The sequence below is a fragment of the Haliotis rufescens genome, unplaced genomic scaffold (genome assembly GCF_023055435.1).
Source record: "Haliotis rufescens isolate VD_foot unplaced genomic scaffold, xgHalRufe1.0.p SCAF_2, whole genome shotgun sequence".
In the NCBI taxonomy this organism is placed as follows: domain Eukaryota; kingdom Metazoa; phylum Mollusca; class Gastropoda; order Lepetellida; family Haliotidae; genus Haliotis; species Haliotis rufescens.
This window is the reverse complement of record NW_025963890.1, coordinates 52,058,840-52,085,189: the sequence shown is the minus strand read 5'-3', so window position 1 is coordinate 52,085,189 and position 26,350 is coordinate 52,058,840. Positions and strand designations below refer to the sequence as shown.

Below are 26,350 nucleotides of genomic sequence, written 5' to 3'. Positions count from 1 at the left end.
ACTTCCCTCTCCGTTGGTAAAGGATGCATTGAAATGGGACAAGTCTATACACTTCACTATGTACAATGGCCATGCTGTACATTCTTCATACGCTGGACCACTTTTCAAGGTTCAGATTAAAATTGAAAAGAAGACATTATTCCTTTAAATAAAAACGAAAAGAGAGTTGATAGCGGAGATGTGATCACAGAAACGCCACTGTATATCTAGTGTAAAGGTTGGCAGTTTCGAGAAGCAGCTCTTCAGTAAGTTTACTTTGATATCGAGAATCATATGCAGCTCTCAACCTAACACATCCAGTACCTTTTCTCACCGCACTTAATCACCCCTTAGCGTCTCATGTGTTAAATACTTAGTATTCTTAATTCACATTTGATTCAGTGTCCCTTCAAAAGCCGGCAGTCTACGATTGTGACAATATTCCTCACTTCTGTCCCCACACAGCTGCTTCTGTCTTGTAGAAATTGACATTTGACCCGAACAATAAAGCGTTTTTTCTTTGTCACTTTGTTTTGCCTATTTGGTGACTAGTGAAGCGCGGTGCGTTCTCCCCCCGCTGCCACATGCGAGTTCCCCGGCCGCGCCCGTCGCACGGCAATCCTCACACGCCTATATCACTAATGTTTCACCCACGTGCAAGGGAGATTATTTGCTGAAGTAACTCAACCTGCCAGACCCACGAGGCGCAGTCAAAATTTTATGAAATCGCAAAATCTGATCGATCTCCGTCATCGATTGACACGTGACAACGCTCCCGATACCGGCGGCGGTCATTTTAATCACGTGACACGGACACGGCACGTGCGATGATGTCGGGTGTTCGACATTCGTGTCAAATGATTAAAGCAGGCTTCGGCCGTATCACTGTGGGAAAAAAGGATGAATTGATCTTTCGGGCAAAAATCGAGAGACTTTGAAATTGTCCTTGCACCTGTAATAATGCTTAAGTTGTCGATAAGACCCGACCGCTCTCACATACATCAAGACCAGGTTTGAACAAAAACACGTTCAGTCTGAGTATACTCTCTGCGGGCATTGTCATGTCATTGTTGTCAGTAAAACTATTGTCAGTACCGGAACCACGAACATATAAGCCTGTGGGACGGTCTTGTTACCCTTTCTCTTCATTGTTTCTCGAGTAGCAGTTGAATGACACTGAAGAACGGGTTTAAGAGTGTCTCGCCAATGACAGTCAACATCGGCCGCACAGTTACGACACAACGGCAACACAAGTGGTTTGGTTTCTGTTGGAGATGTGGGAACAAAAACAATAGCCATTTTCTATTTCAATACATGGCAGTGTAAAAACCGTGTAAGTGATCATGAGAAAATAAATAGAAAAATGTAAAAAAATGAATAAATAAATAAGTGATAATGAAAGAAAGATGTAAATACCGTGTGAGTGATAATGAAAGAAGGATGTAAACAATGTGTGAGTGACAATGAAAGGATGTATACATCGAGTGGATGAAAAAAAGTAAACAATGTGCATGTGATAATGAAAGAAGGAGGTAAATAATGTGTGAGTGATAATGAAAGAAGGATGTAAACACCGTGTGAGTGAAAATGAAAGAAAAATGTAAACACCGTGTGAGTGAAAATGAAAGAAGAATGTAAACATCATATGGGTGATAATGAAAGAAGGATGTAAATAATGTGTGAGTGATAATGAAAGAAGGATGTAAACAATGTGTGAGTGATAATGAAAGAAGGATGTAAACAATGTGTGAGTGATAATGAAAGAAGGATGTAAACACCGTGTGAGTGAAAATGAAAGAAAAATGTAAACACCGTGTGAGTGAAAATGAAAGAAGAATGTAAACATCATATGGGTGATAATGAAAGAAGGATGTAAATACCGTGTGAGTGATAATGAAAGAGGGATGTAAACAATGTGTGAGTGACAATGAAAGGATGTATACATCGAGTGGATGAAAAAAAGTAAACAATGTGCATGTGATAATGAAAGAAGGAGGTAAATAATGTGTGAGTGATAATGAAAGAAGGATGTAAACACCGTGTGAGTGAAAATGAAAGAAAAATGTAAACACCGTGTGAGTGAAAATGAAAGAAGAATGTAAACATCTTGTGGGTGATAATGAAAGAAGGATGTAAATAATGTGTGAGTGATAATGAAAGAAGGATGTAAACACCGTGTGAGTGAAAATGAAAGAATGATGTAAACACCGTGTGAGTGATAATGAAAGAAGGATGTAAACATCATATGGGTGATAATGAAAGAAGGATGTTGATAATGTGTGAGTGATATTGAAAGAAGGATGTAAACACCGTGTGAGTGATAATGAAAGAAGGATGTTGATAATGTGTGAGTGATAATGAAAGAAGGATGTAAACACCGTGTGAGTGATAATGAAAGAAGGATGTTGATAATGTGTGAGTGATAATGAAAGAAGGATGTAAACAATGTGTGAGTGATAATGAAAGAAGGATGTAAACACCGTGTGAGTGATAATGAAAGAAGGATGTAAACAGTTTGTGAGTGATAATGAAAGAAGGATGTAAACAATGTGTGAGTGGGTGATAATGCAAGAGAAGGCTTCAACAGAAACGCCTCAAAAGAGATAATGCAAGAAGGCTGAATAATTGCATAAGTGAGCGATGATGCAAGACACGAATGTAAATAGCGTGTAGCGTGAGTTGATGTGGGGTGTTGATGCACATCCAGTTAGTGTGCAAAGGGTTTCGGGTAACGCGGCTGGGACGAAGAACAAAAGGCGAAAATGTTCTGCATTTAAAGTTATTCATTTGTTTCCACCATATTTCATGATAACGTATTGTTATCACACTGCAGGCATGGTGTCCTAACAATCTCCTGGACTGTAGACGCGAGTAGAGGCTTTCGCATGTACACATTTCTACCTAAAGAAAACCATGTGTGTGTTGGTTATAACCCTCAATAACATGGGTCACTGGCATCTGTGCCATCTTCATTAACGAGCGGCTTTAAACAAGCATTTGTTGGTGAAACTTGTCCGACATAATGAAACAAGATTGGAGACTGATAACCCGCGGCCCTATCAATAATTCAGAAATAACCATGTTGCGCTTTTTCTCAACAGATGGGCCAAGTGGATTTAATGGAATTTTATCCGAATCAAAGCACACAAAACTAAGCCGATTTCTCCCGGGAATCAAGGGCTTAGAGTCTCGCGTAGTATACGACACAGCGTCAGCTTACTTGCGCTGTATGCTACATTGTGTCACATATATCATCTGCCACTTCATTTTTACACCGCATTTAAAATTCTGATAATTTTTATTTGACTTCATAAAACCTTCATAAACTGCCGGGCAAAAGAAAGTGTGCACTTGAAAACTGGATTTGACCAAAACATTACAGACGTCCTGAAAACGCTACAAAGCTGTAAACAGTCGCCGAAACAATGTAAACTTAAGATCCAAAAACATAACTATGATACCCGTACCAAATACATCACTATCGAAAAGAACCATTTCTTGTTTGTTTCATTTTTAGCCACCGTCAAACATGGGTGTATTCTTTGTGTTGCCTGGCAATTTACATCAATCTAGGACAGGAAAATATGTCTTTATTTTTACACTGGCCATTAACGATAGGGATATTTACAGAAATATTGTACTGTACATTGAAAACATTCATTGTCCTCCTTTGCTGTCAAACGCTTATGTTTGTTTGTTTGTTTTGCTTGTTTGTTTGTTACTTAACGCCGCAGTCAACAGTATTCCTGGTATATGGCTGCGGAGTGTAAATAATCGAGTCTGGACCCGACATTCAAGTGATTGACATCATGAGCATCCATCTACGCATTTGGTATACGATGACATGCATCAACCAGGTCAGCGAGCCTGACTACCCGATCCCATAAGTCGCTTCTTACGACAAGGATACTAGCCTTTTGCGGTAACTACTATGTAAGCGAATGTACACGTTAAGAGCTTTCAGTTTGATTGTCAGGGTGTCAGGGTGTCTAGATGTCGAGGTATCAGGGTGTTGGGGTGTCGAGATGTCGAGGTATCAGGGTGTCGGGGTGTCTAGATGTCGAGGTATCAGGGTGTTGGGGTGTCGAGATGTCGATGTATCAGGGTGTCGGGGTGTCGAGATGTCGAGGTATCAGGGTGTTGGGGTGTCGAGATGTCGAGGTATCAGGGTGTCGGGGTGTCGAGATGTCGAGGTATCAGGGTGTTGGGGTGTCGAGATGTCGAGGTATCAGGGTGTCGGGGTGTCTAGATGTCGAGGTATACGGGTGTCGGGGTGTCTAGATGTCGAGGTATCATGGTGTCGAGGTGTCGAGATGTCGAGGTATCAGGGTGTTGGGGTGTCGAGATGTCGAGGTATCAGGGTGTCAGGGTGTCTAGATGTCGAGGTATCAGGGTGTCGGGGTGTCGAGATGTCGAGGTATCAGGGTGTTGGGGTGTCGAGATGTCGAGGTATCAGGGTGTCGGGGTGTCTAGATGTCGAGGTATCAGGGTGTCGGGGTGTCTAGATGTCGAGGTATCAGGGTGTCGAGGTGTCGAGATGTCGAGGTATCAGGGTGTCGGGGTGTCGAGATGTCGAGGTATCAGGGTGTTGGGGTGTCGAGATGTCGAGGTATCAGGGTGTTGGGGTGTCGAGATGTCGAGGTATCAGGGTGTCAGGGTGTCGAGATGTCAAGGTATCAGGGTGTCGGGTGTCATGGGGTTACATTAAAGCCGAATGTCAGGTGAGCTCACACAATCCCATCTACGATGCTGTCAGTCGTAACCACTTCCTGCATTGAACGAAACCAGATATCACTTTGGTATCCGAATACATTGCACGATGTAAATAACTATGGATACCGCGTGTCGATGTGTGTGGACGTGATCGGAAGACCTGTGATGTTCGTACCAGACACACAGAGCTACGCTCCCATATAGGTACAAAGCAGCGCCCACGTGCCACCCTATGTTTGTCTGAAGAGGTTACACACAACCAAATGTTTTCCTATACACTTCTATAGTAACGTTAAATATATTTTTTAAAATAATTAAGCATTCAACAGCTTTTACCTGTACGTATGTGCACAGTTTGGCCTTGGAACAGCAATAAAAACAAAAAAATGACTTAGCCAACTCCTTTTTCGAGTACAGGAAGCTAAACACACCACCCCCAGTTCCGCACTCAATGTCACCTACTTGAAAATATCTGTGGTCACATTCAGCATAAGTCATCATGTTGAAAAAGACAGTACTAAATATAGAAAAAAACATTCTTAGTTTTAATAAGCAGATGGATGTACATTTAAAAGACATAAAAATCTTACACAATATTATCCAATCACAGCCTGCAGATACCTCTCGATCTGCACTGAAGGCTACCCACTATGGTTCTGATTTAGTGTAGTAGAGCCTATAGTATAAAAGTATACACTTCTATGACAGAATACAACCATCTAACAAACACAACTGTGATGAAAAAAACCGCTTATGTACCATCGTTGTTGACCGGAACTGGACACATTTCGTGGAGTAAACAATGTGACCACGTGATAGTAAGCAGACGTGCGCAGACTGGTACAGCCAACTCGGCGTTGACGTCAGAAGCAGCTTAATACTATTGGTTGGGTCTGTTTTCATTTCATTACTTTTTAAAGCGCATTACATGAATAATGAATCACCATTGCCTCGTGTTGTCCTATGTGTTCCGCGTAAAGACAGATGGTTCAGTCAGTAGGGGCCAAATGAATGTAGAATGGCGATGTGGATTAGATCAGAGTCCCATATATTGGAAAAATGTCAGAATTTAGATTCATCAAAGAAGAATGCCGCATATGACGGTACAAATCGGCTTACGACACGGGATGACCCCTGGCAAACCAGAGCCGAGAGAAGGGGGGTTGGAGAAAGAAGCAGGGCTGGGGGAGAGAAGGGGGGATGGAGAAAGGAGGGACTGGAAAATCCGGGTTCGGAAAGTGGAACTACAGGCCTGGAGAAGCAGGGTTGGGAAAGTGGAACTACAGGCCTGGAGAAGCAGGGTTGGGAAAGTGGAACTTCAGGGCCTGCAGAAGCAGGGTTGGGAAAGTGGAACTACAGGGCCTGGAGAAGCAGGGTTGGGAACGTGGAACTACAGGCCTGCAGAAGCAGGGTTGGGAAAGTGGAACTAAAGGCCTGGAGAAGCAGGGTTGGGAACGTGGAACTACAGGGCCTGGAGAAGCAGGGATGGGAACGTGGAACTACAGGCCTGCAGAAGCAGGGTTGGGAACGTGGAACTACAGGGCCTGGAGAAGCAGGGTTGGGAACGTAGAACTTCAGGGCCTGGAGAAGAAGGGTTGGGAACGTGGAACTACAGGGCCTGCAGAAGCAGGGTTGGGAACGTGGAACTACAGGCCTGCAGAAGCAGGGTTGGGAACGTGGAACTTCAGGGCCTGGAGAAGAAGGGTTGGGAACGTGGAACTACAGGGCCTGGAGAAGCAGGGTTGGGAACGTAGAACTTCAGGGCCTGGAGAAGAAGGGTTGGGAACGTGGAACTACAGGGCCTGCAGAAGCAGGGTTGGGAACGTGGAACTACAGGCCTGCAGAAGCAGGGTTGGGAACGTGGAACTTCAGGGCCTGGAGAAGAAGGGTTGGGAACGTGGAACTACAGGGCCTGGAGAAGCAGGGTTGGGAAAGTGGAACGACGGGGCCTGGAGAAGCAGGGTTTGGAACGTGGAACTACAGGCCTGCAGAAGCAGGGTTGGGAACGTGGAACTACAGGGCCTGGAGAAGCAGGGTTGGGAACGTAGAACTTCAGGGCCTGGAGAAGAAGGGTTGGGAACGTGGAACTACAGGGCCTGCAGAAGCAGGGTTGGGAACGTGGAACTACAGGCCTGCAGAAGCAGGGTTGGGAACGTGGAACTTCAGGGCCTGGAGAAGAAGGGTTGGGAACGTGGAACTACAGGGCCTGGAGAAGCAGGGTTGGGAACGTAGAACTTCAGGGCCTGGAGAAGAAGGGTTGGGAACGTGGAACTACAGGGCCTGCAGAAGCAGGGTTGGGAACGTGGAACTACAGGCCTGCAGAAGCAGGGTTGGGAACGTGGAACTTCAGGGCCTGGAGAAGAAGGGTTGGGAACGTGGAACTACAGGGCCTGGAGAAGCAGGGTTGGGAAAGTGGAACGACGGGGCCTGGAGAAGCAGGGTTTGGAACGTGGAACTACAGGCCTGCAGAAGCAGGGTTGGGAACGTGGAACTTCAGGGCCTGGAGAAGAAGGGTTGGGAACGTGGAACTACAGGGCCTGGAGAAGCAGGGTTGGGAACGTGTATCGGTAGGGCCTGGAGAAGCAGGGTTGAGAAAGTGGAACTACAGGGCCTGGAGACGCAGAGTTGGGCACGTGTATCGGCGGGCCTGAAGAAGCAGGGTTGGGAACGTGTATTGGCAGGGCCTGGAGAAGCAGGGTTGGGAACGTCTATCGGCAGGGCCTGGCGAAGCAATACTAGAGGCGAGGGACTACAGGTCAACTGAGGCCGGGAAGTCATTAAGACCTTGTCGTACTTGGCGAGGAGCCAGGAGCAGCCATGATGTGATGGGATCGATGCCGTTATGTATTCATGACTGTGATATTACAAGCAGAGACCAGCTCCACGTTTATGATTGCGTGTCCCTAGGGAGCCACATCATGCTAAGCCGAAATACATCAGCCAGGCTGCAAACTCGGTCAAACCACAGAGCTCGCTCAACTACTGGTACAACTACCAGTGGCAGGGCAGACCATACAACTTGTAGTATTTACTAACTTATCGCGCCACTGTCACTGTACTGCCGTACATTGTTTGATTTGCATCACTGTAAGCTGCCACCAGTCGTCAATCAATAGATCTGCTGCCTAGAGACGAGAATATATAAATAACATCAAGTAAAAAAACTGGATTTCATCAATCGCAGTTTCACAAATTAAAATCTCATAGAAAAAAAGAGAGATAAAAGCGATTACATTGAACTATATCAGACGAAGTCCTGGTCGCAATCCTAGAGTAATTCCCGAGTCAAGACAATAAAACAATAGGGCTTGACTGGCGCTCTTGGTGCCCTGTGTGGGGACTGTGGTGGCTGAAAATGTCGTGAAACAGCACCCTCAACGCTGCTTAGCCAGTAGATACAAGTTGAGTGATTTCGGTATTGGTCGCGGAAATACTTCATTGCAAACACCACCCAGCTCCTGGGAAATCACCGACACTTTCCCTGATTTCCCCGCGGATAAATCCCGGACTGTGCGCAGGCATATCAAATAGGACCCGCTCGATCTACGTTTTTTGTCAGGGTCACGAGGTTGATGATTGTGCGTATTATCAATCTTTTAATGTTCTCCTCGTGATGGTTTTTCTTCTCATGAATATTTCAATGTGAATTTAAGTGCAGCGCTTGTCAGCGTTAAGGACTGGTCCGTGTGTGTTAGACTGGTGTCTTTATTGCCTGGAATGGTAACATACAAAACTAGTGTATACTGGAATAGTAAGGTACCAATATGTTTGGTGTATATTGGGCCTGGAATAGTAAGGTACCAATATGTTTGGTGTATATTAGCCTGGAATAGTAAGGTACCAATATGAAGAGAGGTGATTGTCGTCTACAGTCAGCAATGTCAGTGATGATCACAACGACTTCTGCATATATATGGTCCTCAAAACCGACCCTCCCTCCTCACACTCCCACCCTCCATCCCAACACTCCCACCATCCCACCCTCCCTCCTCACACTCCCACCATCCCAACCTCCCTCCTCACGCTCCCACCCTCCCTCCTCACACTCCCACCCTCCATCCTCACACTCCCACCCTCCCACCCTCCCTCCTCACACTCCCACCCTCCATCCCAACACTCCCACCATCCCACCCTCCCTCCTCACACTCCCACCATCCCAACCTCCCTCCTCACGCTCCCACCCTCCCTCCTCACACTCCCACCCTCCCTCCTCACGCTCCAACCCTCCCTCTTCCCACTCCCACCCTCTCTCCTCAGACATTCCCCTGTCCCTCCAGTCGGGCTCACTCCCCCCCCCCCCCCTTTCAACGCACCCACCAGTCCTCAACATCCCCCCCCCTCCTCTTTCAGACACCCACCCTCACTCCTCTCCTTTCACACTTTCCTGTACCTCTGCCCCCCTCCCCCCCCCCCCCCCCCCCCCCCTCACCCCCCCTCACCCCCTCTCACACACCCACCTTTCCTTCAAGCCGGTCTCACTCCTCGGGCGTCAACACCCCCACCCCATTCCTCACCAACCCACCTGTCCTTCTAGTCGTCTCTCTCCCTTGACCTCGACACCCACCCTCACCCACCCACCTGTCCCTCTAGCCGGTCTCACTCCTCGGGCGTCAACACCCCCACCTCATTCCTCACCAACCCACCTGTCCCTCTAGCCGGTCTCCCTCCCTCGTCGTCAACACCCATGAGCCGCGCTAGTCTAAACACACTATGTATGTATTATATGTACTTATTTGTTCATTTATAATCTACACGAAATGTTCCTTTCTGTAGCGCATGCATATTTCATATTTCCAGAAATATTTCGGTGAACTGCGAGTATTTGTTACGGTTAATAGAAACAGTATTCAGCACCGTGACTAACACGGCACTGGGGCAACCCCAGGTCATCACGATACTGCCTCTGCCTTTGTGTTTTAACTCCAATTTCAAACAAAAAAGTTTAATTAAAACATTCGAATGTGATATTATGTTTATTTTCTTAAAACTGTCTGGAGATTATGATTTCATTAAATATCAGTTCATCACATTTCAGAAACATCTGGGCCATTCCTCTTTCCCTAGCTGGTTTCAATTCGAAACTGATTGTCCACCTTTTTGTAATAAAATGTCATACAGCGCACTCTCTCAGCCAGAAATTTATATTTTCAATTTAATAGACCAAGTCACAAAGGATTTGTAATTTGACTTTTGAATTATCTGAGCACTGTAAGATGACATAAACACTCCCTTCATTTAAAAAAATTCAATTTTGATGACTTCATCTTGACTTCTCCGACTTCACGCTCATATTTCGTTTTAAATCCCCGATCCGGCTGCCGGAATGAGCTGATGTCAGACTCGATAAATTTGATGCTAGTTGCAATATTGTACTGTGCCCAGGGCATTTTGATAAAGGATGGCTTCATCACTGAAGCCCTCATCATCTTTCCCATTTAATTGTCTCCCCTGTCTGTGTTGAAGCACGTGCGCGATGTACTAGCGCGGTGACTGCAGTCTGGCTAAATACCGTCATTACTGACAATGGAAGTATGGCGAGGTGATTAGAGACTCAATTGGTTGGCACAAACACCTCGACGTCAGCAGGAATCTGGCGAGTGATAGTGAGATCACTTTTTAGATTCTCAACCGCCCCAGTCAGTAAACTGCACTATCCATGTCTGGGGTACAATTTGCACAATACCTAAACAATAGGGCGGGTAGCAAGATGCCTCGCCGTCACGCCTTTCGCTACATGTGACGTGATCGTGGATATTTTATACCGGCGCTGCTGAAAGTGACGTGGTCGTAGATAATTTAAATCAAGGCTGTTGAAAGTGACGTGATCGTAGAAAATTTGAAGTGAGACGGCTGAAAGTGACGTGGTCGTAGATAATTTAAAGCAAGGATGTTGATGGTGACGTGATCGTAGATAATTTAAAGCGGGATTGCTGGAAATGACGTGATCGTAGATAATTTAAAGCGGGACTGCTGAAAGTGACGTGATCGTAGATAAAATTTAAAGCGGGACTGCTGAAAGTGACGCGATCGTAGATATATAATTTAAAGCAAGGCTGTGATGTGACGTGATCGTAGATAATTTAAAGTGGGACTGCCGAAAGTGACGTGGACGTAGATAGATTATTTAAACCAAGGCTGTGGAAAGTGACGTGATCGTAGATAATTTAAAGTGGGACTGCTGAAATTGATATGATCGCAGACAGATAATTTAAAGCTAGGCTGTTGAAAGTGACGTGATCGTAGATAATTTAAAGTGGGACTGCTGAAAGTGACAACAGCTATCCAAAACGTTAAGCGGGATTAATGTGAGCGACTTAATTCTCAAGACTCAAGTGATATAAAACGCTCGAACTATAACGCTCGTTTGTGTTGGAGGAATATGCGAATCTCGTCATATCTGAATGATCTCGACGCATCTGTCGTCAGTTGTTGTTGGTTAATGACAGATGGCAAATAACAATTGTTCGGCCAAATGAAAAGTTTGCAAATGTTTATGATGTGAACCCTTATGTGAATATGCTTTACAAAGCAATACAACTAGCACACTGCTACGGCCAGGTTGAAGGTCATAATCGTCCGGTAAGACGGAGGTATCGCAGACAGAGGTCAACGGCTAGCCTTGCTCCAAGGCTGTACTGAAAAGAAACCCATGGATGTGTAGTAATTCTATCCTCCTTACAATAACTTCTAGATATGTGGACAGTAAGGACTCCAGTCTCCTATAGGGACAACGTGTTCTTATCATTTATATAATCTAGAAATTATTATTCAAACTAATAATTATTGCCCCAAAGTCATGCGGATGGAGAACTGCGGAGCTAGTAACAACAAGCAAACACTTATTTTTTAAGAATAAAATAATGTATTATCACCAAATATAGAATCTAATTTCACACGAATGAAACAACAAGTCATGATACACTTCATGCCGGCATTAAGCACCTCAAATCTACCTCGACGACGCTTTTGGTAGCAGAGTAAGAGTGAGTGAGTGAGTGAGTGAGTGAGTGAGTGAGTGAGTGAGTGAGTGAGTGAGTGAGTGAGTGAGTGAGTGAGTGAGTGAGTGAGTGAGTGAGTGAGTGAGTGAGTGAGTGAGTGAGTGAGTGAGTGAGTGAGTGAGTGAGTGAGTGAGTGAGTGAGTGAGTGAGTGAGTGAGTGAGTGAGTGAGTGAGTGAGTGAGTGAGTGAGTGAGTGAGTGAGTGAGTGAGTGAGTGAGTGAGTGAGTGAGTGAGTGAGTGAGTGAGTGAGTGAGTGAGTGAGTGAGTGAGTGAGTGAGTGAGTGAGTGAGTGAGTGAGTGAGTGAGTGAGTGAGTGAGTGAGTGAGTGAGTGAGTGAGTGAGTGAGTGAGTGAGTGAGTGAGTGAGTGAGTGAGTGAGTGAGTGAGTGAGTGAGTGAGTGAGTGAGTGAGTGAGTGAGTGAGTGAGTGAGTGAGTGTAAAAGATGCAATAGTGAGTGAGTGTTGTTTTACGCCGCTTTTAGCAATATTCCAGCATTATAACGACGGGAGACACCAGAAATGGACTTCACACATTCTACCCATATTGGGAACGAGCTCGGGTCTCAGCGAACGCTATAACTTCCAAGCTACCCAACCGCCCCAAAATCATACAAGAAAATAAACTTATTTCCACTTTTCAGGTGACCACACACGTCAGGTGACACAACTCGTGTCAGAGATGGCATGACAGTCGGCCTGATGGACAAATCAGGGTTTCATCTGGCATATACTGAAGGAAAGAAATAAGTAAACGGCTACTTCCATTTTGTGCAGTGACCTTTTTGATGATCTAAAGCATTGTCATTGAACAGTAAGCAATCTGGAACATTATTTTCTTGAAGTATTAACTAGTATTTTCGGAAAAACATAATAATACACCAGTAAAATCAAAATTTGCGGGTTCCAAGTTGTCTGTGAAGTTTCCTGGACATGGTGGTACCCATCTTCTTCCCGTCAGCCGGAGGTGGGTCACGTAAACACAAATATAGTCAAGAAAACTTCAATTAAATATTTCGAAGTTTTGGGAGCGAAAGTGTTTAAAGTAGAGCCCGTACACATCTATACATTTGCTTCGTTAAGCTACACGTACAGTATCGCACTTGAGAAACATTTGCTTTTGCAGTTTTTCATTTCATCAATGAAGGTTATAATTTATCCAACTCATGCAGCATCGCATAAACACCTAAGGCCATTAGAGAAAACACAAGTGGCTAGGGGTATGGGATGTCTATGAAACGGCTACTTTCTAGAAAACTGTTACTTGCAATAGCTTGCCTGAAATTGCCTTTTACTTCAGGAAATGTTTTCCAACTTGTGAATGTTATAGTTTTCAACTGGCCATTGGAGGGTTTAATTGAACAAGAGAAGAATAGGTCGCTCTGTGTTCTCCGATATGAAGCCCTCTCGGCGGGAGGCAGGGGAGGTCGCCCCGGCCACCTGTGAGGCCCTACCCGTGCATTGCCGGATGCAAGGCCCCATGGACGCGTGCGCATCAAAGCGGTATTGTTGACGAGTCGATGGAGTCGTCTGCTCGGCACGCGACAACAGTTCCGGGTTTAATGGCAAAGGCGCGTAGCGATTGGCTGCAGTGCACCTGCATCCGTACTGATATCGACCGGAGAACTTGGACAAGGACAGGAGCCAGTGCAAGCAATTTTCCCACACACAAAACGAAGAAGGAAATTTACAAACGGCATTTGGCTGAAATTTCACACGGATAACAATTCTTGGGTATTGAAAATCGAAACGTTTTGATTATCGCCATGACAGCGGACAAACCCAGGAATAACATTCCCACAACTCACTTGGGTGTTTGCAACTCCAAACCTACTTGCCACACACTGACGAGATACTCTGTGAACAAACGCTATGAGTGGCAGATTATATGTGCCTTCATTATTCCTCACTCACTCACTCACTCACTCACGCACTCACTCACTCACTCACTCACTCACTCACTCACTCACTCACTCACTCGTAGGAAACCTGACTGTGAGGTGAGGTAAACTGACGATGGGGGGTGAGGTAAACTGACGGTTGGGAGGGGGAGGTACAGTCATGGTGTGGGGTGATGTTAACTGACGGTTTGGGGTGAAAACTTACAATGGGGGCGGGGGGATTAAACTGACGGTGTTGGGTGAGATAAATTGACGGTTTGGGGTGAAGTAAACTGACGGTGTTGGGTGAGGTAAACTGACGGTGTGGAGTGTAGTAAACTGACGGTGTGGGGTGAGTTAAAATGACGGCGTGGGGTGAGGTAAACAGACAATGTGGAGTGAGGTAAAATGACGGTGTGGGGTGTAGTAAACTGACGGTGTGGGGTGTAGTAAACTGACGGTGTGGGGTGTAGTAAACAGACGGTGTGGGGTGAGGTAAAATGACGGTGTGGGGTGTAGTAAACTGACGGTGTGGGGTGAGGTAAAATGACGGTGTGGGGTGAGGTAAACAAACAATGTCGAGTGAGGTAAACTGACGGTGTGGGGTGTAGTAAACTGACGGTGTGGGGTGTAGTAAACAGACGGTGTGGGGTGTAGTAAACAGACGGTGTGGGGTGTAGTAAACTGACGGTGTGGGGTTTAGTAAACAGACGGTGTGGGGTGAGGTAAAATGACGGTGTGGGATGAGGTAAACAGACAATGTGGGGTGAGGGAAGCTGATGGTGTGGGGTGAGGTAAACTGATGATGTGGGGTGAGGTAGACTGATGATGTGGGGTGAGGGAAGCTGATGGTGTGGGGTGAGGTAAACTGATGGTGTGGGGTGAGGTAGACTGATGATGTGGGGTGAGGGAAGCTGATGGTGTGGGGTGAGGTAAACTGATGGTGTGGGGTGAGGTAGACTGATGATGTGGGGTGAGGTAAACTGATGTTGTGGGGTGAGGTAAACTGATGGTGTGGGGTGAGGGAAGCTGATGGTGTGGGGTGAGGTAAACTGACGGTGTGGGGTGAGGTAAACTGATGATGTTGGGTGAGGTAAACTGACGGTGTGGGGTGAGATAAACTGACGGTGTGGGGTGAGGTAAACTGATGGTGTGGGGTGAGGTAAACTGATGATGAGGGGTGAGGTAAACTGATGATGTGGGGTGAGGGAAGGTGATGGTGTGGGGTAAGGGGAGGCTGATGGTGTGGGGTGAGGTAAAGCCATGATGTGGGGTGAGATAAACTGTCGGTGTGGGAGACGTAAGCTCATCGTGTGGGGTGAAGTAAACAGACACCGCGGGGATGAACTGAAGTCCCTATACCCTCAACCCAACCCTCAACCCAACCTTCACCAGAGACATGTACCTAAGTCGGCAGTAACCTGTTGAACACTAATATGCCCATTGTCGAGAGTTGTCGTGGTCCAGGGACGTGGAATATCACCTGATCAGCCCAATAATTCGTTCGTTTTATCAGTTTTATCAATAATTATCAAGTCATCATCTGAGAAACTAAACACAATAAAACTACATAATCATTACATTAAGTGTCGTTAATGCGCAATTGCGTGTTTGCGAAATCAAGCAAGGAAGGCACTTTAAAATGTAATTAGGATTTCAAAGTCGATAAATATCTTGTGAATACCTTTTTCTTTACATGTAGAATGACTTTGTATAAGCTCATCGAAAGCTGGCGGAGGTTCGTGGACGCCCATTGTCAGTCAGCCTGTCTGTAATTAAGGACATTATTATATGGTATTGGAGGCGCCTCACGTGGTATACACCCAATCCATGGTCAATGTCGTTGTTAAAGAGGATTTAAGTATAAACACGATTGAAAATCGGATCAAGGTTTTCAGTGCGTTGGTAAATGAGCTGCACCCCCCACTCTCTGAGATGGAAGGAGAGTGGGGGTAGAGCATGTAGGCTGTGCTGGCATATGGCAGTCTGTGTTGTGGAAGTTGTCACCTAGCTGTGGCAGTGGGCCTGACAGATTGCGTATTGAGCTGACACCTGACATCAGGAATAACGTCTTGGCACACGGATCTGCTAGATCGATATTACCTGCTTCATAACAAAGCCACGGACCCTACCATGGATCCAGAGTGCTGGGGGATATAAAAATCACCAGGCATTAAGATGATCCTGCAATAAACGAATGGCAGACTGTTCGTGTCGAGTTGCCATACTGAATAATAATCTTGATATAAAAAAAACGGAAAAAGGTATATTGTTTTCATCAGGCAAAGACTTGCTTGTGGTATTGATTGACACAGATGGCAATGGAAAGAACAAATGACAAAACGCCAAGCCATGAGTCGTTTTTTAATGAATACTATGCATCGGCACTGCGCTAGTCCTGCACCATGACCGTGGAATATATTTATTTTATGAAAAAAACATAATCTAGAAATGCATACAAAAGCAAGTCTAGCCAGCTCAAGCTAGCTCTATTCCACAATCAATCAGCATAGGGAATTTTATTTTTATTTTTAGAGTCAAGAAGGATATTGTTTTATATAAGATTTCAGAGACTAAATGTTAGTCTAGCACTGCGCGTGTAGTTATTGCAGTCATAGTGTGTTGGTTTTACGCCGTTTTTAGAAATATTCAAGCAATATCACTGTCAAGGAAGGGAACTGACACAGTGTTAACATATGGGGAATCGAACTCGGGTATAAAAAACGAACAGCAAGTGCTGTAACAAATGTGCTATTTTTAAAACAACCCACAAGCCACACAACCAACACATCTACACTACAACACAAACAGCATACCACACAACCCACATACCTCACATCTACACTACAACACAACCCACATACCTCACATCTACACTACAACACAACCCGCACATCTACACTACAACACAACCCACACATCTACACTACAATACAACCCACACATCTACACTACAACACAACCCACATACCTCACATCTACACTACAACACAACCCACACATCTACACTACAACACAACTCACACATCTACACTACAACACAACTCACACATCTACACTACAACACAACTCACACATCTACACTACAATACAACCCACATACCTCACATCTACACTACAACACAACCCACACATCTACACTACAACACAACCCACACATCTACACTACAACACAACCCACATACCTCACATCTACACTACAACACAACCCACACATCTACACTACAACACAACTCACACATCTACACTACAACACAACTCACACATCTACACTACAACACAACTCACACATCTACACTACAATACAACCCACATACCTCACATCTACACTACAACACAACCCACACATCTACACTACAACACAACTCACACATCTACACTACAACACAACTCACACATCTACACTACAACACAACTCACACATCTACACTACAACACAACCCGCACATCTACACTGCAACACAACCCACACATATACACTACAACACAACCCACACATCTACACTACCACACAACTCACACATCTACACTACAACACAATCACATACCTCACACTTACACTACAGCACAACCCACACATCTACACTAAAATACAACCCACATACCTCACATCTACACTACAACACAACCCGCACATCTACACTGCAACACAATCACATACCTCACACTTACACTACAGCACAACCCACACATCTACACTACAACACAATCACATACCTCACACTTACACTACAACACAACCCACACATCTAGACTACAACACAACTCACACATCTACACTACAACACAACTCACACATCTACACTACAACACAACTCACACATCTACACTACAACACAACTCACACATCTACACTACAACACAACTCACACATCTACACTACAATACAACCCACATACCTCACATCTACACTACAACACAACCCACACATCTACACTACAACACAACCCACACATCTACACTACAACACAACCCACATACCTCACATCTACACTACAACACAACCCACACATCTACACTACAACACAACTCACACATCTACACTACAACACAACTCACACATCTACACTACAACACAACTCACACATCTACACTACAACACAACCCGCACATCTACACTGCAACACAACCCACACATATACACTACAACACAACCCACACATCTACACTACCACACAACTCACACATCTACACTACAACACAATCACATACCTCACACTTACACTACAGCACAACCCACACATCTACACTAAAATACAACCCACATACCTCACATCTACACTACAACACAACTCACACATCTACACTACAACACAACCCGCACATCTACACTGCAACACAACCCACACATCTACACTACAACACAACCCACATACCTCACATCTACACTACAACACAACTCACACATCTACACTACAATACAACCCACATACCTCACATCTACACTACAACACAACCCGCACATCTACACTGCAACACAACCAAAACATATACACTACAACACAACCCACACATCTACACTACAACACAACTCACACATCTACACTACAACACAACTCACACATCTACACTACAACACAACTCACACATCTACACTACAACACAACTCACACATCTACACTACAACACAACTCACACATCTACACTACAACACAACCCACATACCTCACACTTACACTACAGCACAACCCACACATCTACACTACAATACAACCCACATACCTCACATCTACACTACAGCACAACCCGCACATCTACACTGCAACACAATCACATACCTCACACTTACACTACAGCACAACCCACACATCTACACTACAACACAATCACATACCTCACACTTACACTACAACACAACCCACTCATCTACACTACAACACAACTCACACATCTACACTACAACACAACCCACACATCTACACTACAACACAACTCACACATCTACACTACAACACAACCCACACATCTACACTACAACACAACTCACACATCTACACTACAACACAACCCACACATCTACACTACAACACAACACACATACCATACACTTACACTACAACATAACCACTTATCACAAACCTACTATTGTTGTTAAATTGCCGTGTAGTGTAAACTCACGTGCAAATTAACTTCTTGTACTTTTCAATTTGAATAAAGCTATTTTTTTATATTCAATTTCAAACACTTTTGCATACCAGCCTGGGAGGGCGAGGGTGTGATACACATTGCGTCCGGGGGCAAACTGGTATTTCCTGGTCACAGTCTGAATCCATGTACAGCTGGGGGACCCTGGGGGACCAGGAAACAGATGGTTGGAGGCAGACACTGCACAATGTAGACTATCGTATATGTTGTTTGATGGGCATTTTGAATGAGTCAGTGAGTTGAGTTTAACGCTGCTTTTAACAGTATTCCAGTTATATCGCGGCGTGTCTGCTGGGAGGAAAGCCCGAAGTGATGCAGGTCTTAGACGTTTACCACTTCGGTGAAACCCACGAGCACGGGTATGGTGCTGACAAACATAGAAACATAATCGGGGCGAACCGGGATTCGAACCCACAATCATAGGATTCTGGCATGCCCAAGAACGCAGCTCTGCACAGCGAATCGCGGCACCTTAGACGACTGGGTGCCTCCGGTGGGTATTTTGAAGTTGGGAGAACATGAATACATGACACTTTTTAGGGATAGCAACTTCTTTTATTCTTTGTACATTTCAGAACTACTTCTTACACCTTTATCAGCTGAATGCTTTGTGAGTTAATTTTTATATTTGTACCGTATATGAAGTCTATGAGATCTTTTTATAATTACACAATACATTTTTCTCCACTAAAAGAAAAAAAGTCATTTGTTTTCCTGATGTTAATTTCATATGTAAAGGTCGGGACTTGCTATTATACAGATCTAGATTGGTTTTGTTTTCATAAACGACACATATTCCATAGTCATAATGCCAAATTGTGCACAATGTGCAGCGTTACTTTGCGTGCTCTTCAATAGTGAGTGAGTGAGTTGGGTTTAACGCCGCTTTTAACAGTATTCCAGTTATATCACGGCGTGTCAGCTTAATGTGGGAGGAAAGCCCGAAGTGATGCAGGTCTCAGACGTTTACCACTTCGGTGAAACCCGCGAGCACGGGTATGGTGCTGACAAACCTAGAAACATAATCGGGGCGAACCAGGATTCGAACCCACAATCATAGGTTTCTGGCGTGCCCAAGGGACGCAACTCTGCACAGCGAATTGTGGCGCCTTAGACGACTGGGCCACCCGTGCCCCCTGCTCTTCAATAATATGTCTACAGTGCTTGGTTAAACTTGTTTGTTTTGTTGTTAAACGCCCCACTCAGCAATATTCCAGCAATATGACGGCGGTCTGTAAATTATCGAGTCTTGAAAAGACAACCCAGTGATTGATATCATGAGCATCGATCCACGCAATTGGTGTACCCATAGGAACATATATAGAAGTATTTACGTTGAGAAGATATGTTTCCAATATGTACCAATTAATGACAAAACTAACAATCAGTCAAGTGTTACCACAGAGTGTTTTTATTCTTATCATGATTTGCTGTACGTGATTTCCTGCACGAGACAAATGGTGCATCTCGACTAATGGATCTATGACGTCACGTTGCATGAATTCATGAGCATCGGCTCACACAACAGACCAGTTTGTTCGTTTGTGCACCGAACCAATATAATATCTCTTGAATATAGTAAGTCTTCATATATTAAACATCATGTATGATATTCGCGCTTCTTTTGGCGGTGAGTACAGCTATCGAGAAAGGCAATTCCATCACATTTGTCTTTAGCTCATCAAAACAACTTGTCTCAATGTAAAATGTGCGGTATGTTGGCTTGTGTTGTCCCTCAAAAGAGTGGTGCCTCCCGTGTACGCCAACAACCCACCCCTACCCACCCCACCCCCCTTCCCCGCAGCCCACGAGAACACCTTTACCTCGGCGCTCATGTTCGTGGCGTTCAGGGTACTGGTGCATTATTGACAAGGAGCATTTATTCCGATTGAACTTTTCTGGGCTTCAAAGAGCCCCCTAGATGGTGCCAATTAGCGCGATGATAGTCAAAGATCACTACTGCGACTGTGAGGGGCTTGTCCCCATTTCTGTGTTGACATATCGCCCCTGACTCAGTGGGATGAGATAAGTCGGAGCCACCCAGTCGAGGCACACGCATAGATAAGTCTCGTCTCTCCTCACACACCTATCGGCCGGTGCATCTCCCGTCAGGCTGTCTGCCCTCATTACAACGCACATACGAGGGAGGTCGGTCGGATATGTAACCACGTGCAATAAATGACATACATACGCACGTGCTAAGACCTTCGCAAATCATGAGTGACGTGTGGTTTTACCATTGGCGAACTATGACTAATGAGGAGGGAGTACCCGCTTTGAGGGCAACAGGTATTATAAACAAGCGTTTTATGTTGGACAAGTTATCGATGTACTTGGTAAGCTAAACCCCCTTCAGTAAAGAGATCATTCCACTGGCAGCCCCTCGCCCGTGACCATAGAATACCAACAACACAGGCGTCAGTGATCAGGGGATACTAACAACATACCAATATACCTCAGACGCCAGGCGTCAGTGATCACGGCATACCAACAACACAGGCGTCAGTGATCAGGGGATACTAACAACATACCAATATACCTCAGACGCCAGGCGTCAGTGATCACGGCATACTAACAACACAGGCATCAGTGATCAGGGGATACCAACAACATACCAATATACCTCAGACGCCAGGCGTCAGTGATCACGGCATACCAACAACACAGGCGTCAGTGATCAGGGGATACTAACAACACAGGCGTCAGTGATCAGGGGATACCAACAACATACCAATATACCTCAGACGCCAGGCGTCAGTGATCACGGCATACTAACAACACAGGCATCAGTGATCAGGGGATACTAACAACATACCAATATACCTCAGACGCCAGGCGTCAGTGATCACGGCATACCAACAACACAGGCGTCAGTGATCAGGGGATACTAACAACACAGGCGTCAGTGATCAGGGGATACTAACAACACAGGCGTCAGTGATCAGGGAATACTAACAACATACCAATATACCTCAGACGCCAGGCGTCAGTGATCAGGGGATACTAACAATATACCAATATACCTCAGACGCCAGGCGTCAGTGATCACGGCATACCAACAACATACCAATATACCTCAGACGCCAGGCGTCAGTGATCACGGCATACTAACAACACAGGCATCAGTGATCAGGGGATACCAACAATATACCAATATACCTCAGACGCCAGGCGTCAGTGATCACGGCATACCAACAACATACCAATATACCTCAGACGCCAGGCGTCAGTGATCACGGCATACTAACAACACAGGCATCAGTGATCAGGGGATACCAACAATATACCAATATACCTCAGACGCCAGGCGTCAGTGATCACGGCATACCAACAACATACCAATATACCTCAGACGCCAGGCGTCAGTGATCACGGCATACTAACAACACAGGCATCAGTGATCAGGGGATACCAACAACATACCAATATACCTCAGACGCCAGGCGTCAGTGATGAGGGCATACCAACAACATATCAGTATACCTCAGACGCCAGGCGTCAGTGATCAGGGCATACCAACAACATACCAATATACCTCAGACGCCAGGCGTCAGTGATGAGGGCATACCAACAATATACCAATATACCTCAGACGCCAGGCGTCAGTGATCAGGGCATACCAACAATATACCAATATACCTCAGACGCCAGGCGTCAGTGATCAGGGCATACCAACAATATACCAATATACCTCAGACGCCAGGCGTCAGTGATCAGGGCATACCAACAACATACCAATATACCTCAGACGCCAGGCGTCAGTGATGAGGGCATACCAACAACATACCAATATACTTCAGACGCCAGGCGTCAGTGATGAGGGCATACCAACAATATACCAATATACCTCAGACGCCAGGCGTCAGTGATGAGGGCATACCAACAATATACCAATATACCTCAGACGCCAGGCGTCAGTGATGAGGGCATACCAACAACATACCAATATACCTCAGACGCCAGGCGTCAGTGATGAGGGCATAATAACAACATACCAGTATACCTCAGACGCCAGGCGTCAGTGATCAGGGCATACCAACAACATACCAATATACCTCAGACGCCATTGGTCAGGGCATACCAACAACATACCAATATACCTCAGACGCCATGCGTCAGTGATCAGGGCATAATAACAATATACCAATATATCTCAGACGCCATTGGTCAGGGCATACCAACAACATACCAATATTCTTCAGGTTGTAGATTGTGATAACATCACAACCAGGAAAACACAATGAGTATATGCAAGGCGGTTGTTAATGTGACAAGCCGGCTGTCAGTTATTAAACCACCAAGCGGGTAAAGGCACATGCCCTTCTCAGTGATAGGCCTCTTCATGTGTTTAAATCTACATGTATGTTATAGTTCAAGCACATATCTCATGGGTCACTTATGGGTCATTCCTTGGTCACTATCAAGCTTGTAATCAATATGGCAATTATGGAGCATGTACAGACCCTGATCACATCAATTATATAATCAAGCTTCAAGCAGGGATTATGATGGTCGTGCGTCACAGGTGTGGTCAGACTCCATCACACGACTGCAACAACGTGTCAGTTGACTTTGACAAACCACGATAGTCAGTGGCGCTTAGTGACCATCAGCAGAACCCGGATGTGTGACCTCGATTACCCCAATGTCTGGCCTCTATTACCCCCATCCCGCATCTCCATCAGTTAATTCAACAATTAGCCCCTTACATTGGGGACTAAATGACATGGACGTATTTATCAACTAAACACCAGTTTATGTCCATGATTACAATACCGGGGAACGTCCAGGCAAACAAGCACTGGTTAAAGTCTGGATACAGTGGACAATGGGTACAATGACCCTCGATCGTCAACTCGACCTCTGACAACTCACGATATAGTGTGGATTCAGCCTCATGTCTTCCTTGTCTGTTTGCAAAGCGAAGGTTTCTGGGTCGATATGTTGCATAGGAAAGTGTACCGTTGAATCTGACAAAATCGGACTCTCACTATTCCGAATCCTGTCAATAACGGAAATGGTGTGTTAGTGGTATACATTATGAGGTGAGGTGAGGTGAGGTGAGGTGAGGTGAGGTGAGGTGAGGTGGGGTGAGGTGAGGTGAGGTGCATAAAGGGCGCGCTTCAACAAGTCCGGACCAATGCCGGTGCTAGCCCACTGAGATACCAATTCACAGTTTAACATTAATTCCTCACTCATGATCAGACACAGTATACGGACTCCGGGCCGACCAGTCCTTGTTTCATCCTCTTGTTGCCGAGCACCAGGCAGGGTAATAAAAAGTACCATTATAAACGTCTTTTGGATCGAGCTACCGACTTTCCGCTATCCGGGCACAGACTCTATCCGGTACACGCACTATCCGGTACACGCTCTATCCGGTACACGCTCTTTGTGGTACACGCTTTATCCGGTACAGGCTTTATCCGGTACAGGCTCTATCCGGTACAGGCTCTATCCGGTACACGCTCTATCCGGTACACGCTCTATCCGGTACACGCTCTATCCGGTACACGCTCTATCCGCTACACGCACTATCCGGTACGCCACGGAGGCGGTCACATTATTGGGTCACGGTTATAATGTTTTTCTAACTTAATATATCAATATCATGTCAAATATCGGCACCCTGATATACACATTATGGTTACTGGCCAGATGCAGCGCGTCTCACCCGACAGTCACCCGACCAGGAGATCCGTGAAGATCCGGGGTAGAACAGGTCGAGAATGCTTGTCTAAGAGGCGACTAACGGGATCCGGTGGTCAGACTCGCTGACTTGGTTGATGCATGTCATCGTATCCCAATTGCGTAGATCGATGTTCATGATGTCACTCACTGGATTGTCTGGTCCACACTCAATTACTTAAAGACCGTCGTCATATAGCTGGAATAATGTAAAGTGCGGCGTTAAACAACAAACTAACAAACAAAAAACCTGTTCAGGTAAGTCGAATGTAGCCATAGCCGTGCGTCAGTGAGTAATGGCCGTGCGTCAGTGAATAATGACAGACGACATCGTGCACGCCACTACGACGTGAACATATCTGGCTCCACCAGAGCATCATGAGGGAATTTCAAACATGTCTCCGGGGCCATCTTGTCAGTTAATACGACGGAGTTATCCCCGGCATGTTCTGCACGTGAAGTGGGCGGGGCCCGGGGTATTAATTGTAGCCCCAGTAAGTCAGGTCAAAACATAATCCTACAGTTCCCTCGGCTCAACTTGACACGCCATAACCCACACGCCACGCTTGTACTCATCTTTACCTTTGTTATCTCCACCATATATACATAAACACATTGTACCCAAGTCGGGAATCGAACCCGGGTCTTAGGCGAGACGGACTAAGGCTTTAACGACAAGGCTACCCGACCGCCCCCCATGGCAATGAAATTCAGCGTATTCTGCAACATCCATCTACGTCGTCCTGCCATTGGTGGGGTTGGGAAGGGTTGGGTAGTACAGTGGACTAGATAGTAAACAACTAGCCAGGGAGGAGGGTTGACTAACTAGGGAGGAGGGTTGGCTAGCTTGGGAGGAGGGTTGACAAGATAGGAAGGAGGGTTGACTAACTAGGGAGGATGTTTGACTATCTAAGGAGGAAGGTTGACGAGGTAGGGAGGAGGGTTGACTAGCTAGGAAGGAGGGTTGACTTGCTAGGGAGGAGGGTTGACTAGCTAGGAAGGAGGGTTGACTAGCTAGGAAGGAGGGTTGACTAGCGAGGAAGGAGGGTTGACTTGCTTAGAAGGATGGTTGACTAGCTGGGGAGAAGGGTTGGCTAGCTAGGAAGGAGGGTTGACTAGCTAGGAAGGACTGTTGACTAGCTAGGAAGGAGGGTTGACTAGCATTGGAGGAGGGTTGACTAGCTTGGTGGAGGGTTGATTAGATGGAACGGAGGGTTGACGAGTTTACCACCTAGGGTGGAAACTTGTTTCGATGGACTGTTGAATTGCAGTCACCGACATGATGGTTAAGACCTATAGCTCCAGATACGTGTGGATGCTAGAGTCGCAGCAATCATGACCTGTGATTATGAAGTTCGTATAGGAACCTGCACTCCCATACATACATAACACCATCACGCTTACTACAAACACTGACTCAATGATGCCATGCTTGCCATCGCCCTGCACAGCCAGTGAACCTGGGCGCTGAGATACCTTCTGTATTCAGAGACAATATATCGGTACATGATCTCTGCTCTACATCGTCGTCAGCATTTGTGGACCCAAGCCTGATCACTCCACCTATCTCAGCCACCCCTGTCTCACGCTGCCCCTCCCTGACAAGGTACCACGTGACATGACAACGTGGCGTGACCACTTTCTGCTTTCTGCGAGGCCCGGAACTCAGCCTATCTGAACCCTGTGATGAATGGGAGTTGGCAGAGCAAGAAGACGCAATAGAATCACGTGATTTGAAAAGGTTCCATTTGGGGTGTCATCAGAGACTGGGAGGAACAATCATACGGCTTTAATTATCCCCATCAGTCATCCCCCATATTCTCGTGTCTGCCACGTGCACGTCCGTGCAAACATCGTCCGCCACTGACGACTACCGGCCGCCATTACTGCACGCCATCTTGAATTAGCCGGGCTCAGTATATCTTCAGTCTCCTGACAATGCAGGAAGACG

At 45.8% G+C, this 26,350-nt stretch overlaps 1 long non-coding RNA gene across 1 annotated transcript in view; it reads right to left on the bottom strand.

The window, feature by feature from the left end:
* Positions 1-9,676: 9,676 nt before the first annotated feature.
* Positions 9,677-26,350, bottom strand: part of LOC125382095 — a 42,396-nt gene continuing 25,722 nt past the window's right edge. Inside the window, exon 3 of the long non-coding RNA XR_007222307.1 lies at positions 9,677-11,327. This is a non-coding gene — a long non-coding RNA (uncharacterized LOC125382095). The remainder of the gene's footprint in view (positions 11,328-26,350) is intronic.